Source organism: Castor canadensis, chromosome 1, assembly GCF_047511655.1.
Source record: "Castor canadensis chromosome 1, mCasCan1.hap1v2, whole genome shotgun sequence".
In the NCBI taxonomy this organism is placed as follows: domain Eukaryota; kingdom Metazoa; phylum Chordata; class Mammalia; order Rodentia; family Castoridae; genus Castor; species Castor canadensis.
In genome coordinates, this window is record NC_133386.1 from 88,456,819 (window position 1) to 88,475,997 (window position 19,179).

At 35.4% G+C, this 19,179-nt stretch overlaps 2 long non-coding RNA genes across 4 annotated transcripts in view; both read left to right on the forward strand.

Annotated features, from left to right (window-relative positions):
- Positions 1-2,065, forward strand: part of LOC141424867 (uncharacterized) — a 174,023-nt gene extending 171,958 nt beyond the window's left edge. For both annotated transcript variants that reach the window (XR_012449829.1, XR_012449830.1), the window contains one exon: positions 1,175-2,065. This is a non-coding gene — a long non-coding RNA (uncharacterized lncRNA). The remainder of the gene's footprint in view (positions 1-1,174) is intronic.
- A 1,947-nt stretch (positions 2,066-4,012) lies between these two features.
- Positions 4,013-19,179, forward strand: part of LOC141420789 (uncharacterized) — a 132,729-nt gene continuing 117,562 nt past the window's right edge. For both annotated transcript variants that reach the window (XR_012445428.1, XR_012445427.1), the window contains exon 1: positions 4,013-5,157. This is a non-coding gene — a long non-coding RNA (uncharacterized lncRNA). The remainder of the gene's footprint in view (positions 5,158-19,179) is intronic.

Here is a 19,179-nt window from a genome sequence, read left to right on the forward strand (position 1 = left end):
TATATTCTGGTTATCAGTCCTTTGATGTGTAGCTGGCAAATATTTTCTCCCACTCTGTGGGTGTTCTCTTCAGTTTAGAGACCATCTCTTTTGTTGAGCAGAAGCTTTTTAGTTTTATGAGGTCCCATTTATCTATGCTATCTCTTAGTTGCTGTGCTGCTGGGGTTCCATTGAGAAAGTTCTTACCTATATCTACTAACTCCAGAGTATTTCCTACTCTTTGCTGTACCAGCTTTAGCCTTTGGGGTCTGATATTAAGATCCTTGATCCACTCTATATTGGTATAGAGTGATAAATATGGATCTAGTTTTAGTTTTTTGCAGACTGCTAACCAGTTTTTGTTGAGCAGGCTGTCTTTTCTCCATCGTATATTTTTAGTGCCTTTGTCAAAGACAAGTTGGTTGTAGTTGTGTGGCTTCATATCTGGGTCCTCTATTCTGTTCCCCTGGTCTTCATGTCTGTTTTTGTGCCAGTACCATGCTGTTTTTATTGTTATTGCTTTGTAATGTAGTTTGAAGTCAGGTATCTTGATACCTCCTGCATTGTTCTTTTGACTGAGTATTGCCTTGGCTATTTGTGGCCTCTTGTGTTTCTGTATAAATTTCATGGTAGATTTTTCAATCTCTTTAATGAATGTCATTGGAATTTTGATGGGAATTGCATTAAACATGTAGATTACTTTTGGGAGCATAGACATTTTTACTATGTTGATTCTACTAATCCATGAGCATGGGAGATCTCTTCACTTTCTATAGTCTTCCTCAGTCTCTTTCTTCAGAAGTGTATAGTTTTCCTTGTAGAGGTCTTTCACATCCTTTGTTAGGTTTACACCTAGGTATTTGATTTTTTTTGAGGCTATTGTAAATGGAATTGTTTTCATATATTCTTTCTCAGTTTGTTCATTATTAGTGTATTATCTGTCACTTTTAAATAAGTTTGTTGAAGTTATCCATTTGAGGAATAAAATGTTTATTAATTGGCAAGGATTAGTGAAAATGTGCTAATAGACCTCAGGTAGATGACATCATTGTTACTTATCTACTAAATGAGCTCAGTATTCAGGGTGATAATTGGTGGGGATGTAAATTAGTAGAGTCAGCATGGGAAACAGTATAGAAGTTCCTCAAAAAATTAATAATAGATCTGCCGTATGACCTTGCAATTTGTCTTCTAGGTTATCTAAAGGAAATGAAATTAATGTGTTGCGACACCTGGACTCCATGTTCATTATAGCATCATTCAGAACAGCCAAGATATGGAGTAAACCAAAGGATCTATCAATGGATAAATGAACAAAAGATGTGGTATATTACACAATGGAATATTATTCAGCCTTTAAAAAAAGGAACAAAATCCTGTCATTTAGACACCATGAATGAACCTGGAGGATATTATATTAAGTAAAATAAAGCAGACATTATCATATTCTTACCACAAAGAATGAAAAGTATGTTGAAGTAATACATATGCTAATTATCTTAACTTAGACATAACACAATGTATATATATTTCAAAACATCATCTTGTACATGATAAATATATATGTATATAGTTTTTATTTGTCAATTAAAACAGATTTTAAAATCCTAAATATTTATTTTGGCTCACATCCTAAGTTGTATTAGACACTGATGACTGTGTTCCTATCACTTGATTTAAGAAATAAAGCGTTACTTGTTCATTTACAAAAAATATACCCATTGTGGTGGACTATAATAACTGGTAATAAAAGCTGACTAGTACAAATTATGCTTTACTGTCTCAGTGTTTATTATCAAAGACTTTAATTTTCATGGACAACTGGTATGGGGTTAATGATGAGTGCTAGTATTGAAGTAGCTGCTCTGTTTGTGAGGCAAGAGCACTGAGTAATTGGGCAGATAAGATAATGTGACTTTTTCCATTTGAGCGTCCATTTTCTAAATTGTTTGTCTTAAACTCCTGCTGGTGTAGTTATGGGCTATCAAAGAGTAATCATTCAGGCATTTTATTGAGAAAACAAAAGTCAGAGGTCAAAATAAGAGAGATACTTGTGCTTTTATATATTTCTTAGACATTTGATTTTTTTCAACTGTCGTAATTCACCACAGGTACATTGCATTAGACAGACAATGGCGATGCCATTAGTCCAAGTACCCATTTCCCTTCTTTTCATTGTAAGATGATACTTAACAATTGCTTTAGATTATTATCACTGTGACAATGAGGAAGACAATGTTGATGACGACTGCTATGTATTTTTAGTATATGTTTCTTTTTAGGCTATAAAGAAGATTTCTGAGAAAGTAGAACTATCTGTACGTGTATATACCTTTTTTATATAAAACCAGCAACAGTTGGTCTTCCTTTTTAAAAGTCCTTTGATAGAATGTTCAAAATAATTTTCTATTTCTAAAGAAATTGGGGACATTGAATAATGTCTGTAGCCACCTTTCTTTTTTATCATATTTAATGTTACTGAAAATACCAGACATAACAATGGAGTACCTAAAGGGTCACTTACTTTCTTTAGCAAACTGGTGTTCTGTTTTATTACTAATACTGTTCTAGTGCAGTTAAATGTTGAATCCAGGTAGACAGTTTTTTTTTTCTTTTCAGACAGGCTCTCTCACTATGTATCCTTGCCTGGTCATGAACTCGTTATATAGCCCAGATTGGCCTCCAACTCACAATCCACCTGCCTTGACCTCCTGAGTGCTGGGTTTACAGCCCTGTAACATCATACTTGGCTTAGGCAGAACGTACTGTAAAATCAACATATGCTTCACGAATTCTACTATTCTCATTGTGGAATTGAGTAGCTGTTTTCCACAGGCTAAAAGCAGCATCTAGGGACAAGAATGCCTTAGATGCCATGTCATAATTGTGCAAATTTTTGCTCCTTGAATTTATTTCCTCCAAGTTTTGCAGACATGGAAAGGTCTCCTTTAGTTAGATATGGGTTGATTTGCTCTTTTCTCAAAAAACCTTTCTATGCTGGATTTTATTATTTAACTCTCCAAGAATGAAGTTGGGCCAGTGGATCTTAGGCAATTCATTCTCTCTGCAGGCTCCTGAAGAAGCTAAAATATTGATCCTGTTTTTACATCTTTCCCTTCCTTTGAGTTAACCTCAACAGAGAATGACACAGAAAGGGAAAGATGTTCAGTTGTACTAGGAGAAGATTTTATCAGAAGAAGCTAAATAATAAAGATGCAAAACATGAAGATTTTCATGCATTCTTTTTATTATGCTGTCTAAGTTCATTCTTGATGCTGCAGCAAAATATCTGAGAATGGGTAATATATAAAAACTGGAATTTATTTTTCACCATTTGGGAGCCTGGAACACCTGATCTCTTCTTTTGAGATGGGTCTCATTGACTCATCCTTCAGAAGGGATGGATGCTATGTCCTTACATGGTGAAAGGGCAAAAGGGAGTGTGCATTGTGTCTTCACATGTCAGAGGAACAGGGGAGCAAGAGGAGCTGTTATGTTTCTATCAGTCCTAAGCCTGCAGATCCCATTCATGAGAATTCTGCCTTCATGATTTATTTACCTACTAAAGGCCATATCTCTTAATACTATAGCATTGGTGATTAGATTTCAACAAATGAGTTTGAGAGACATTCATATCATATCATGTCCTTGTTATAAAATTAAGATTTAGAAGTCCTGACTCTTTATAACTCAGAAGGACATGAGTCTCATGAAGTATATACTGTTTTCTACATCTTTATACTTCACACTCACATAATGCTTACCATGTGTCAGGTACTATGCTAATTGTTTTCAATACATATCCTCATTTAATCCCTGAACCCACCCAATGAGATAGATATATTATTATCATCAGGACAGAAGACTGAATCCAGGACCATCTTCATGGGCTTGGGACCTAGGACCTGTTCATTTGCATGGGGTTGGAGGGGAGAGCTGCATTTGGTTTAATATTCTATTGTTACTGTCTTAGAATTTTTAATAATTTTGAACCCTAAGCTCTACATTTTCATTGTGCATTAGGTCCTAAGGGACAATCCTTCTGTCCTCACATGGTAGAAGGCAGAAGGGCAAAAGGAGATAAACACTGTTTCCAGCCAATTGTGTGGCTCTGAGGCACAGTGTTACGTAAAATTAAGTAATTTTCCCATTGTCTCCAGCAATTGAGCAGGTGGTCTGATCTCAGAGCCCATATTCTTAACCCTACTTTATATTATTGATCAGGAGCAATGATTTGTAGTTCAGAACTACCTACTTAATGACAACTGAACATTTTCACATTGAGCACCCACAATGATACTTTAAGACAAAATCATTATTTGTTCCATTGAACAGATGAGGGAAACAGAGGTATTAGTAAGTTAAGGAACTTAGGGAATACCAGCCCTCCAGTCCAGTATAACTCCAAGAAAGGTTTATTTTCTTTAATGATGCCTCATTTTTCTTGTAAACCTTTGTTAAAGCTGAGTGTTGTTGATGAAGATTAACAGAATAAGACACATAGGATGAGAAATTGTTGTTTTATTTTTGTGCTTGCAGTGAGCAGGATGATAATCTTACATAATTTTGTGATGCACGGTTTTAAACTCCTGACAAAGTCTTGCCATTTTGTTCTATACCAAAATTCCAGATGAAAAAATTGAGCATTCTAAAAGTATAAACTTCTTAGTAAATTTTGGCTTATCTTTTGCTTTCTTTAAATGGTTCCATAAATAGCATTTTGACAAGGCTGGAGATGATTTGAGTTTCTTTGAGTGGTCAGAACTGCAATATGGACTTGTCCCTAGGAAGTAGTTAACTTGTTTTGGTTTTTTTGAAGAAAAATTAAATGACCATCATCTTCAACATTGTTAAAATAACTCCATGACCTGGAGCACAGTAGTTAGTTTTCTTCATGATTCAGAAAATATGAAGAAGTTTTTCTATGCCTTAATAATATAATCCTTTCTTTCATAATGTACCTAAGCTTGGTAACTTTAATTCTAGTCAACAGATTTATATTTCTCCCTATGCTAGGAGTTGTAGACTCAAAGAAGAATCAGATCCAGCTCCTGATTTTAATAAGTTCAATGGAAGACCATCAAGGAAGGAGTGACATCATAATAGAACATGGAGACTTTCAGAAAGAACACAGGTGTTTCTGCATGTGGACACTTAATGTTTGGGAAAAAAGGAGAGGTAAATATTGTCTAGGCTCAGAAAAGCCTGGGTCAAGGAACACAGGTGGGAAGCAGTGTGAGCACTTCCTCCTAAAGCATGGTGTGTTGGGTGTATGTAGCAAGAAAGGAGAATATCAAACATCTTTGCTAGGATGGGTCTACACTGCTGGTGTACAAGTCCAGAACTGTAGCCATTACCCTTTTCTGAAACTCTTCTTCCTTGAGTCTGTCCACTTTTGAATATGGCAGCTTCACGCACCCTTGCGTTTGTTCACGCCCATGACTTATCCTTGACACTCACTTCTTCCTTGCTCTTTGCATCCAACCATTACTAATTCTTTTGACTCTGTACTTAGTATCTATTCATATTTCCTTTTTCTGTTGCTGCCACTCCCTACCGAGCCACCATCATTTCTCACCTGGACCATTTGCACTAGATTCCCTAATGATCCCCCTGCCCTTTTCTCTGCCTTTTCTCCCATTTTTCTCCATGCTGTAGTCAGAGTGACCTTATCAAGACACAAATTGGCTCATGGCTGATTAAAGCTCTCCATTTTCTCCACTTTGATTAGAATAAAATCCAAATTCCTGTAGGAGGTGGAATGGGTCTGTCCTTAGCATGTCCTCAATCTTATCTCATGCTTGTCCCCTCACTCAGCAAGATGACAGCCACTGCCTTGGTACTGCTCCAGGAATGTGCCTGACTGTCTCACCTTGAGCCTCAGTGCAGGCTGAGCCCTGTTTTGAATGCATTTCTGCAAAGACCACTTGATTCCTATTTATCATTCAGAACTATGGGTGATATCACTTCTTTAGAGAAGTCCTTCCTCACAAATCAATTTAAAATAGATCCTCTTGCAATCTCTTTCCTAGGGTACCTTACTGTCTCTCTCTCCTGCTAGACTATAAGCTTCTTGAGAGCCAGACTGTGTCTGTCATTTATCTCTATTCCTGAGGGTTAGCATGAAGCACAGAATGTTCAATAAATTTTTAATAAGTGAAATAAGCAGGGATTTAATGTGGTCAGCTTGTGGACTTTGTACATTTTGTACTTTGAAGCTTGCCTTTGGTGGACTCTTCCGAACATCTTTACTTACCCATAGCTAAGTAAAGATGTTCTTTTCCTCTCTCTTCTATCCTGAAGCTGCTCCAACAGTGTTCCACCCCTAACACTCCACTAACCTCTGATGAACTGCTCCCTGCTCAAGGCATGAAGTAGTTTTCACTAAAGTGCCACCCACTAACAGTGTGGGAGGGAGAGGTGAAGGGATTGGGGGAGCATGTCTATGGAGCTCTGGGAATGTGCCCCAGATCCTGGCACGCATGGAATTATTTTGAATCTCTTATCTTAAATTCAAAGTAGATTTGCATCCTACTTCATAATTATTCCACGTTTGTTTTACTGTAAGATGTAGATGCTTGATACCACCCTGGTGACTTGCACATATACCTTAGTGGCTCTGATTTAGCATTTTATACTTTAACAGGCTGCTGTGTCTCAGCCAGCTTGCTTTCCTAAACAGTTCCTTTCTTCTTGTAGCAGAGACCTCCTGAGCACTATGAGTTGTTCAAGTCCTGCGCCTACCTTTCTGATTGTCTTGCACTGATTTACTAGTTTTTATTTTGTACCTAACCCTCACCCCAATTCTGCTTCTGATTTATTTTTTTATTGTGGTACTGGTGTTTGCATTTGGGACCTTGCACTTGTTAGGTAGGTGCTCTACCACTTGAGACGTAGCCATGCCACCAGCCCTTTTTGCTTTAGTTATTTTTCTAAGAGGATCTCACTTTTATGTCTGGGCCAAACTGGACTGCAGTCCTCCTGTTTACTTCCTATGTAGCTGAGTTGATAGGCACAGGCCACAGTGTCCAGCTTTTTATTGGTTGAGATGGGGGGGTTGCTAACTGTTTTCCCAGGCTGGACTTGAGAACAATGATCCTCCTGAGTAGCTAGGATTACATGTGTGAAGCCCACTGTGCTTGGCTCCAATGATTGTTGAGAAGCTGCTGTTTTCATTTTGGTTGGGAAAATTCTTCCTTGTGCTGGACTGTCCTGTAATTGTCCTCTCCACCTCCTTCCGTATTGTGGAAAGTTTTGCATCTCTGCAGTTTACTGACTGATTGCCCACAGCAGCATAGTCATCACGATAAACCAACCCTTGATCATATCTCAGTACCACAAGTATTGAGAAGTGCTTCCTAAAGTCGAGAACTACACAAAATCAAGACTCTTCTGCCTATGGATCAAGAAAATGTGGTATCTATACACAATGGGATTTTATGCAGCCATGAAGAAGAACGAAATGTTATCATTCGCTGGTAAATGGATGGAATTGGAGAACATCATTCTGAGTGAGGTTAGCCTAGCCCAAAAGACCAAAAATCGTGTGTTCTCCCTCATATCTGGACATTAGATCAAGGGCAAACACAACAAGGGGATTGGACTTTGAGCACATGATAAAAGTGAGAGAACACAAGGGAGGGGTGAGGATAGGTAAGACACCTAAAAATCTAGCTAGCATTTGTTGCCCTCAACGCAGAGAAACTAAAGCAGATACCTTAAAAGCAACTGAGGCCAATAGGAAAAGGGGACCAGGGACTAGAGAAAAGGTTAGATCAGAAAGAATTAATCTAGAAGGTAACACCCATGCACAGGAAATTAATGTGAGTTAACTCCCTGTATAGCTATCCTTATCTCAACCAGCAAAAACACTTGTTCCTTCCTATTATTGCTTATACTCTCTCTTCAACAAAATTAAAGATGAGGGCAAAATAGTTTCTGCTGGGTATTGAGGGGGTGGGGGGGAGAGGGAGGGGGCTGAGTGGGTGGTAGGGGAGGGGGTGGGGGCAGGGGAGAGAAATGACCAGAGCCTTGTATGCACATATGAATAATAAAACAATAAAAAAAAAGAAAATGCTTAAGGAAAAGTGTTACTAATAATAGTAAATAATAAGTAAATAAAGGCAGAATTTAAAATTGAAAAAAAAAAGACCCTTCTGCTTGATAATAAAGGCATAAAGGTGAATAATTCCTTTACTTGTTAAAAACTTAACTATGAATTAAATGCATTTTGTGTGCCAGACACTGAAGTAAGTAGTTAATTGGAAATCATTAGTGAACAGAGGTTTATCGCGTCTCTTTCTACCTATCCACTAGTCTTTTTTTAATACTTGTTTCTGAGAAAACCAAGGTTGTCCTCATCCTCATCATTACATTGTCTTCAGAATGTTCTGATGTTTTCTTGTTCAAAAGTTATAAGGACACTATTTACTTCTCAGTAATAAAGAATAGACATTTATATCTCAGAAGATGAGGATAACATTAACAAAAATAGTTTGTGAATATATTAAAAAGCCCAAATCTGAGTGGTAAATGTCTAATAGACCAACTATTGGAAGAATATTAATATTTTAAGCATGCTATACATTTAAAAAGGAGTTTTAATGCTTAATAATGTAATTCATGCAAGAACTTCTCTTTTCTCTTTTTCTTTTAGCATAAATAGTTCACTGTGGCAGCAGTGACTTTATTTGATATATACATTATTTAATTTCACTGGGTTTACTAAATTGGTATGTCATTTTAGTATGTTCATGTATAGTTTGACCTTGTTTAAGGAAGCTGCTGAATGTTGTCAGACACAACAGACAGAGATACCCCAAATCTAGGAAATGAAGCTTGCCAAGGTGTGGGGGTGCTCTGTGCAATATTACTCTTCAGAAAAAGTGCATGATGGGTATTAGCAGGAAGTATTAAAAACAGCTACCTTTTGTTCTCCTTACCCACTAACATTTCGTGGAGATTTCAGAATGTCTACTGGGTAGAAAATATAATAGCACTTTAATATCACTTTCTCTTTGTCAAACATGCTTATATATAAACACTTTGTTATTTTTTTAGTCTTCACAAGAAATACAAGAGGTTATTTCATCATTGTTCCATGCTCATCCTCATTATCACCGTCTTCCATGTTTTCCAAATAAAGACACTGAGGCACTAGGAGACTGACAAGTAGCATTAGAGATGGACTCTAAACCCGGACCCTGTAGCTTTAAGATATGGGTGGTTGATTCTTAAAATGTAGTACTTGTGGTAGGACTAAGTTGGTGGGTAAGTAACAATGATACTGTTTTTATTGATAAGCTGCATGTTGAACTCTTAATGTTTCCACAGATATTTCGTTTACCATTTCTTAAATTGAAATTTGATATTTTAACTTACTTTAATTCATTTTGTGTGTAGGAGAGAGAATTCTACTGTTTCAGTACAACTAAATATAAATTCCTTTAAAAAAGATTATTTTATAGAAAAAAATTTTATACAGTGATATAACAATAACTAGTTAGATTTTATTTCTTTTGGTTTTACATTCCCAGGAAGATGCATTTGAAGTAAACTTAACCCAGAGTGGGTTAAATATCATGTTTTAGTTATTGCCTGTATAAAGACTGTCAATATATAAACACCTGAATGTTTCCTTTTTCTTCTCCTCTACATTGTCTTGTTTTTATTTTTGAATGTAAAAAAGTAATGTTTTTCACACCTTTTTTCCTTTGTAGTATGACTTACTCTTAGTGAAATTGACAATTATCTCTTAAGACCCTCAACTGACTTGCTTTGTCCCAAAAACTGCTTTCCTTCTGAGTCATTTATAGGGTCAGGATAGAATACTCTGCAATAGGATTTGTAGATGAGCTGTTCTTAACTAGTATATATACTTACTATTTGCCAAACACAAATGTCAATTGTGAGAACTGACTGTAGTGTTGTTTCTTTTAATCACATAGCAGATGCCTCACCTTTCACTCATTTATTTATTTCTGTGCTTTCAAAGATTTCTCCGGTTTGACTTCTCCTGACATTCTGATGGCTGTTTGCACAAAATAGAGACTATGTAAGAGATGAGAATAGAAAAACTATGCTTCTTTTCATTTTTTCCCAATTAGATCACATTTTATTTATTCACTTCTTTTTTGTTTTATTGTTGTGCTGGGTGGGAGTACATTATAGCATATACAAAAGTTCTTATAATATATCAAATATATCCTACTTGAATTTACTTCCTCCATCATTCTTCTTTATCCTGTCTCCCCCTATTCCTGGGATAGTTTCAACAGGTACCACTTACCATTTACATACACGTGTATACAGTATTTACGCTATATTCACCCTCCTACATCTTTCTCCATATCCTCCCCCCAACACTGGTACCAACCCCTAAGTAGGACTTGTTCTCCGATTTTGTAAAAGGAAAAACAATGACATTTTTGTTTGTTTAAGGTAGCTATACAGGGTGTTTCCTTGTGACATTTCCATGTATATATGTATTATAACACAAATCAATTCATCCATTCTATTTTTTTTCCTTTCTCCTTTAGTTCCCATCTTCTGGTGATTTCAACATGTTTAAAAATTCTATATTTATTCTTATATAGGAAGTACGTCAACCATATTCACCTTCTTAATGCCCTTCTTTTTACCCTCAGTCTCCTGTAATGTGACCACCTCTTAGTGTGACCTGTTTTTCATAATATTGCTTGTATTTGTATTAGGTCTATAGTCCACATATGAGAGAAAACATGCAGCCTTTTGCCTTCTGAACATGGCTGACTTCACTTAAGATGATGTTCTCCAGTTCCATCCATTTATCTGCAAACAACAAAATTTCATTTTTCTTTATGGCTGAATAAAATTCCATTGTATATAAATACCACATTTTCTTAATCCATTCTTCAGTAGTGAGCCATCTTGGCTGTTTCCATAGCTTAGTTATTATGGATAATGCTGCAATAAACATGGGTGTGCAGGTGTCTTTATTGTAATCTGACATATTTCTTCAGTTATGTACCTATGCTATATGCTGGATCATACAGCAGTTCTATTTTTTAGTTTTCTGAGGTGCCTCCATACTGTTTTCCACAATGGTTGTACTAATTTACATTTCCGCCAACAGTGTATGAGGGTTCCTTTTTCCCAACATCCTTCCTATTTGTTGTTGCTTGTGTTATTGACGACAACAATTCTAACAGAAGTGAGGTGGAATCTTAATGTGGTTTTGATTTGCATTTCCTTTATATCAAGGGACTTTGAGCATTTCTTCTTCTTCTTTTTTTTTTTTTTTTGGCCATTTGGACTTCTTTCTTTGAAAAAACTCTGTTCAGTTTGCCCATTTCTTCATTGGCTCATTGATTTTTTTCTGAGCTCCTTGTATATTATGGTTATTAATCCTTTGTCAGATGTGTAGTTGGCAAAGATTTTCTCCCATTCTGTGGGCAGCCTCTTCAATTTGGTGACCATTTCTTTTGTTGTGTAGAAGCTTTTTAATTTCATAAATTACCGTTTGTCAATCTTTTCTCTTAGTTGCTGAGCCATTTGAGTTCAATTTAGAAAGTCATTTCTATGCCTATTAATTCTAGTGTATCCCCTGCTCTTCCCTGCACTAGCTTCAAAGTTTCAGGTCTTATATTAATGTCCTTAATCTACTTTGATTTAATGCTTGTACAGGGTGAAAGACATGGATCTAGTTTCAGATTTTTCCATGCAGATATCCAGTTTTTCCAGCACATTTGTTGAAGAGGCTGTCATTTCTACATCATTTTGAGCATCTTTGTCAATCAGGTGGGCATAGCTGTGTAGATTCATATCTGGGTCTTCTATTCTGTTCCACTGGTCTTCATATCTGCTTTTTTTTGGTGCCAATGCCATGCTGTTTTTATTTCTATGGCTCTGTAGTATAGGAAAAACTATATTTCTTTTTATTTGAGGAGTATTTTGTTGCAGTAATTACCTAAAAGCAGCAAGAAAATAGGTCTCTTTGATTTATTAGGTTTGAAATGTGAAAATAAAAAGGTTAGAAAAAATATGTTGGTGTCTGCAACTATAAAATATTTTCTATTAATTAAATTTCCACATTTCTGAAGATGATAAAATGTTTTCTTCAGGGCATCACCCCAGGTATCAAGGGACATGAGAGATCCATGGAGACTGTTGAAAGAATTTCAACCACCCAGCGTCACTGAGATGTGCACTGATGAAGTCAAATTTAAATGGAACCATGAAAAACATGGAAAATACCAGTTGTCTGCACATCTGCTGCAAACTGGCTTTCATAGTACACACTTTGGAGGGCTATGAACAGCCATGCTTCTTTGAGATGTGTTTCTCCTTCTTTCCTAGCTCTGTTTATATTACATGGCCTGCATCCCTCTTCACTGCATTTTCCTATATTGGGATACAGAGTGAAGACTGTGGAAATATCTCATTTCCTTGAATCAATGGTTAGATTCCCCCATTAAAATTCTTACATGAGATATCAGGTCTGAAGTGAGTAATGGGTTAAATTACCAGCAGGTTTTTTTGAAATAATATATTCTTAAATATTAAAATTAAGTGAAGTATAATTAGAGACAAGCTCCTCCTTTAATCCTGAAAACTTCCCACAAAACAGTTTTATTACTGAATAAGTATTAAACCAGAATATGATGTGAATCACAGGTAATCTGTTAAGAGATTGAACAGATACAAACAAACCTGGCCTTTTTTATATAACCACGTAGAAATGACCTTTTTCATACATGTTCTCAAGATAAATAGTAACTCAAGATAAATAAGACAGAAGATCTCACAGACCCATTTGTCACACACAGCTCATCTTAAATTTACCTGGTAATTGGAGTGACCTTTGTTTTAGCTAATTGGCTTTACTCAAAGGGATATTAACTTTCTCATATCTTTATGGCAAAATCTGGTTTTGTAGCGTGGAGCAAGGGACACATGAAATTAGAGTCATACCCTCCCACAGAAATGGAGAGTAGGGGTAATATCTCTTTTAATGTCTGCATTTCAAAGAGATGACTCCCAGGTTATTAAGAAAGACCTTAGTGGGTCATAAAGCTGATAAAATGTCAACCTGCTCTTCAAGAGTATTTCAGTGCAGTTCGGTGGAGTTTTCTAAGGTAAATCATCTAAGGAAAAAAAGGAGGGACATCTGCCTTACTTTCAATAGAGAGAATTGTCTCTTCTTTTTCATTTGTATTTATCCTTACAGTTAAGATACTTTATATTTTTTAGCACTTTCTAGTTTACAAAGCAGGGTAACACATGCTATTTTACTTATCTTCACATTTTCTCTGGGAACAGAACAAATATAATTACCTTAATTTTGTAGATAGACAAATAAAGCATCAAAATTTTGTGACTGGTAAAGTAGAGTCTGGGACTATACCCAGGTCTTCTAGAACAAATACAATGTTCTTTCTAATATATAAGCTTCACAAAAATTATCTTTGTGGGTGTATATGTGTGTATGAAGATGCATCTAAAAGGTGGCATTTAAGTTGGAAATAAATGATTGATTCAGACATCAGAGTCCTTTACAACAGACCACAGCATGGCAATCCTTTATAAGCAGCCCTGTATACTGCCTCTTTTACTTCTCACCTTGCGAGGGGCTGGATGGGGGGTGGCAGGAGGGGTACCCAAGCCTTCTCAACCTGGCTTTGATCTCTGTTGAAATGGCTGTTTGAACAACTGATAACCTTTTAATGATCCCATGCAGTGTTCTGTCCCTTTTTCTCATGTTTCTTTGTTGTTGCACAGTAAGTGGTACATAACACAAATTTTACCATTTTAAGCATTTTTAGGTGTATAGTTCTGTTGCGTTATATACATACATACTGTATATTCATACTGTGAAACATCACCATATGCTTTTAGAACTTTTACTTCTTCCCAAACTAAAACTCTGGTCTCATTATTGTGTTCTTATTCCTCCCTCTTCCAGATCCTAGAAGCCAGCATTCTGCTTTCTGACTGTCACAAGTGAACTCACAACATGTGCCAGAATTTTGAAAATTTTTAAGGATGAATAATATTATTTTGTGAATGTATGTGATTATCTATCTATCTGATTATCATTTCATCATCATCTATATGCATCTATCATCTATCTATTATGTATTTACGACATTTTGTTAGTCCATTCATCCATTGGTGAACATTTAGCTTCTTTTTCACCTTTGGCCATTGTGAATAGTGCTGTTAAGAATGTTAGTGTACAAATACCTGTATAAGTCCCTGCTTTCCATTGTTTTGGTTGCATACCCAGAGATGGAATTGCTGGATCATCTGGCATTATTTTTAGGATCTTTCATACTGCTTTCCAAAGTGGCTGCCTTATATTTCACTTTCACAAGTCATGCACAGGGTTCCATTTTTTTTCACATCCTCGTCAGCACTTGTTATTTTGTTTTCTTTCTTTTTCTTTTTGGTAATAACTTTTTCAGCTGGTGTGAAGTGGTATTCTTTTGTGATTTTGATTTGCATTTCCCCAGTGATTAGTGACACTGGAGATCTTTTTAAGTACTTATTGGCCATCACTGACAGACTTTTTTCTTAAAGATATACCAGGCAAGTATCAGAGCTTTTCTAATTCTGACCTTTTCAAATTCAGTTTGCTAAATTTATTCTTGTATTTCCCATGAATTTTCTGTATCCTCCCACATTCCTTTTTGACTGAATCAACTTAGTTTTATTTCTACTCCCTGCTATCAATACTTCTAATTATGATTTTTTGAGAGGGTGGTAATGGGATTTAATCTTAGGGCTTCATGCTTGCTAGGCAGAAGCTCTATCTCTTGAGCCACATTTCTGGTTACATTTTTCCACTGCCTTTTAAATCTTTATGGAGGCTTTGTTTTCATTTCTGAAACCTGATACAAGGTTTAAAACAAAACAGAAAAGTAAACAAAGTAGACAATTTTAATAATCAGCCAAAGTGACCTACTGTGAGACATGATGGTTAACATGTTGCCTGCAGGGACCAAGTTAGCTCATCATCTAGTTTAAACAACCAGTTCTTTTCTTGAACTAATAACAAAAATGACACTTACTACTTAGTAAGTTTCACTATAACTCATGATTTGTGCACTCATTCTTTCTAATTATCTTAATAACCCCTTAGTGCAGGTATCTCCAATTTACAGATGATCAAAATTGAGGCTAAAAATGATTAAGGAACTTGCTTAATGTTCACATAGCTGGAAAGTGCCAAAAGCAGAACATCTGACTCTATCGTTCCTTGCAATCATCCTACAATACATATAATTTTAATGAATCATATAATGTCCTAGCAATTCTAAAGAGGTAGATGAAGGATGATGGAGTGAAAAGAACACTGTTTATTCTAATCCTCAGAAACCATTATCTGTATTTCATTTTGAGCTTTTCTTTTCAATACATTCCAGTAATCTGTAGTACTGGGCTGTATTAGTCAAAGATTGTATTTTGAGTTAGAGTTTCTGTTACTTAACAAGGTAAAGCACCTAACCTAATGCTTTAAGTTCTACTGAATCATGAGAATATTGCAATAAAGACTCTCAACAGTGAAAATTAATTGCCCTTTCCTTTTGCTTGACTTACAAATTCATTAAGCCCACCCAATTCCCTTTGATTTGGTGGTCACCAAGCAAGTTTCTATGAGAATTTTTTCTCTCAGATCTAATTACTCATGTGCAGGGAAAAAAATCCTGGTTAATTAAACTAAACCACAATTCACAAATCCACAGTGATTTAAGGTAACTATTTTCCCTTTAAAATTTTTATTATGTTTTTGAATTAACATGTATTAACAATACAAGAGAGTTTCACTGTGATAATTCCATAGATGTGTACAGAATACTTTCAACAAGTTCACACTAGCATTTAATTCCATTCCTCCTTTGCCGCCTTGCCCCTTTTTCGAACAGTGTTTGGTGGGTTTCAATATGCTGTCTTTATGCATATGTATGTAACTAGCATACTTTGATCCTCTTCGTCTCTCAGTATCTTTTCCTTCCCCTCCCCCCTCTTGTTGGTCCTCTCCAGACTGTCCCCCTTCACATTCGTGTTGATTATTATTATTATTATAACATTGTCATTTTAGTATAGGTTCCACAAGTAAGTGAAAATGTGGTATTTGGCTTTTTGTGCTTGACTCGTCACTCAGCAGGATGATCTTCACTTCCACTCATTTTCCTGAATGTTACATATATGCATAATATACTGTATTTTCTTTATCCATTATCAGTTGTTGGGTACATCTGCTGATTTCATGGTTTAGCTATTGTGAACAGAGCTGTAATAAACAGAGTATCTATGTCTCTCTCTTATGTATATTGATTTATACTTCTTTGAATATGTGTCCAGGTCATAGGCAGATATATTTTAGTTTGTTGAGGAGCATCTACACTGATTTCCACAGTGGTTGTACTAGTTTATATTCCCCTGCATATGAGTGTTCCTTTTCCCCCACATCCTCACCAGGACTTGTCTATTTTTTTGATGATTGTCAATCTAACTGGAGTGAGATGGAATCAGTATAGTTTTGAATTGCATTCTTTTATGGATAAGAACATTGAACATTTCTTCATGTATTTATTAGCCATTTAAATTTCTTCTTTCGAGAACCATCTGTTCCATTTCTTTGTTCATTTATTGGTGGGATATTTTTCTGTTCAGTTTTTGAGCTCTTTGTATATTCTGGATATTAACCTATTGACTGTTGAATAGCAATTTTGTGGGTTGTCACTTGGTTCTGGTAATTGTTTCTCTTGATGCACAGAATGTTTTTAATTTAATGCAGTCCCATTTCTCAATTCTTGCTCTTATTTTCTGGGTAATTGTAGTCTTATTCAGAAAACAATTACCTATGCCCCTATCTTCCAGAGTTTTCCCTATTTTTTCCTGTTTCAAAGTTTAATGTTACACATCAAGATCTCAGATCAAATTGGAGTTGATTTTTGTACAAGGTGAGAGACAAGGGTCTAGTTTTAGTGCTCTTCATGTAGATATCCAGTTTTCCCAGCACCATTTGTTGAAGAGGCTGTCTTTTCTCTAGTGTATGCCTTTGGATCCTTTGTCAAAGATTAGAGGGTTGTCATTACGTGGTTTTATTTTAGTTCTTTTATTCTATTCCATTGGTCTTCATGTTTGTTTTTGTGCCAGTACCATGCTGTTGTTACTATGACTGTAGTATAATTTGAAGTCTGGTGTCATTTTACCTCTGGACATGCTCTTTTTGCTCAGGATTGTTTTTACTTTTGCTACTTAGGGTCTTTATGTTTCCATATAAATTTAAGCATAGTTTTTTTTCTATTTCTGAGAAGAACAACATTGGGATTTTGAAAGGCCTTGCATTGAATCTACAGATTGCTTTTGGTAGTATGGCTATTTTCATGATGTAAGTTCTGGCAATTCATGAGCATGAGAGGTCTTTCCATCTTCTGGTGTCTTCTTCAATTTCTTTCTTCAAGGTTTTGTAGTTTTCGTTACAGAGTTGTTTCATGTGCTTGGTTAAATTTAAACCTAGATATTTTGTTATTTTTTTGAAGCTATTGTGAATGGAATTATTTTCCTGATTTTCTCAGCCTGTTCATTGTTACTACATAGAAAAGCTACTGATTTTTTAATGTTGATTTTTTTATCCTGCTACATTGCTGAAAGTGTTTATCAGATCTAGAAGTATTTTAGGATCTTTAAAATATAAACTCATATAATCTGAAAATAGGGATAATCCAGCTTCTTTCTTCCCTTTTTGAATCCCTTTTATTTTTCTCTCTTGCTTTATCACTCTGGCTACAAATTCCAGTAAGTATGTTGAATAAGAGTGGTGAGAGTGGATACCCTTGTCTCATACTTGACTTTAGAGGAAATGACTGCAGTTTTCCCTATTTATAGAATGATGTTGGCTATAGATTTGTCATACATAGCCTTTATGACATTGAGGAACAGTCCTTCTATTCCTAGTTTCATCAGTGCTTTTGTCATGAAAAAGCCAAAGGCTTTTTCTGCATCAACTGGGATGATCATGCAATTTTTTTGTCTTTGATTCTGTTTACATGATATATTACATGTATTGATTTGCATATGTTGAATCCTACTTGTGTCCCTGGAATAAAAACAATTTGATCATAGGGTATGATTTTTTATGTTATTGAATTTTGCTTGCAAGTATTTTATTAAGAATTTTTGTGTCTATGTTCATGAAAAAGATTGGTCTATAACTGCTTTTTGTTGTATCATTGTCTGGTTTTAGAATGAGTGTTATACTAGCTTCATGGAATGAATTTAGTAGGGTTCTTTCCCTTTCTTGTTCATGGAAAGTTTCAAGGAGTATTTGTGTTCTTTAAAGGTCTGGTAGAATTTGGCAGTGAATCTATCAGGTCTAAGCTTCTCTTTGTTGGGAGACTATTACTATTTCAATCTCATTGCTTGTTATAGATCTATTTAAATGGTTTATTTCCTATATTCAATTTGATAGGTCAAATGCATCTAGAAATTTATCTATTTTTTCTAGTTTTTAGTTTATTTGGATATAGGTTTACAAAGTATTCCGTCATGATCCTCTGGATTTCATTGGTATTTGTTGTGATATCCCCTTTTTATCTCTAATTTTAGTAATTTGGGTTTTTTTTTTCCTTTTTCCTTTTAGTCAGATTGGCTAAAGGTTTACCATTTTATTTGTCATTTCAAAGAACCAAGTTTTTGTTTCATTGTTTCTTTGTGTACTTTTTTTGTCTCTGTTTCATTAATTTCTTCTCTGATCTTAATTATTTATATCTGTCTGTTAATTTTGAATTTGACTTGTTTTTGTTTTTCTAGGCACTTGAGGTGCATCATTAGACTATTTATTTGAGGTCTGCTCTATTTTTTGATGTAGGCACTCATAGCTATAAACTTTCCTCTTAGCACTGCCCTTGCTGTGTCCCATAGATTCTGGCAGTCTGTGTTTCTATTTTTATTAGACTCTAGGATCTTTTGGATTTCCTCCTTATTTTTTTCAGTGATCTATTGGTTGTTCAACAATGTGTTATTCAGTCTCTATGTGTTTGAATATTTTCTGTAGTTTCTTTTGCTCTTGAGTTCTAGTTTTATTCCATATGGTCTGATAGAATCTAGGGAGTTATTTTAGTTTTCTTATATTTGTTAAGACTTGTTTTGTGCCCTAAGATATGAACTATTTTGAAGAAAGTTCTAGACTGCTGAGAAGAATGTGTGTTGTAC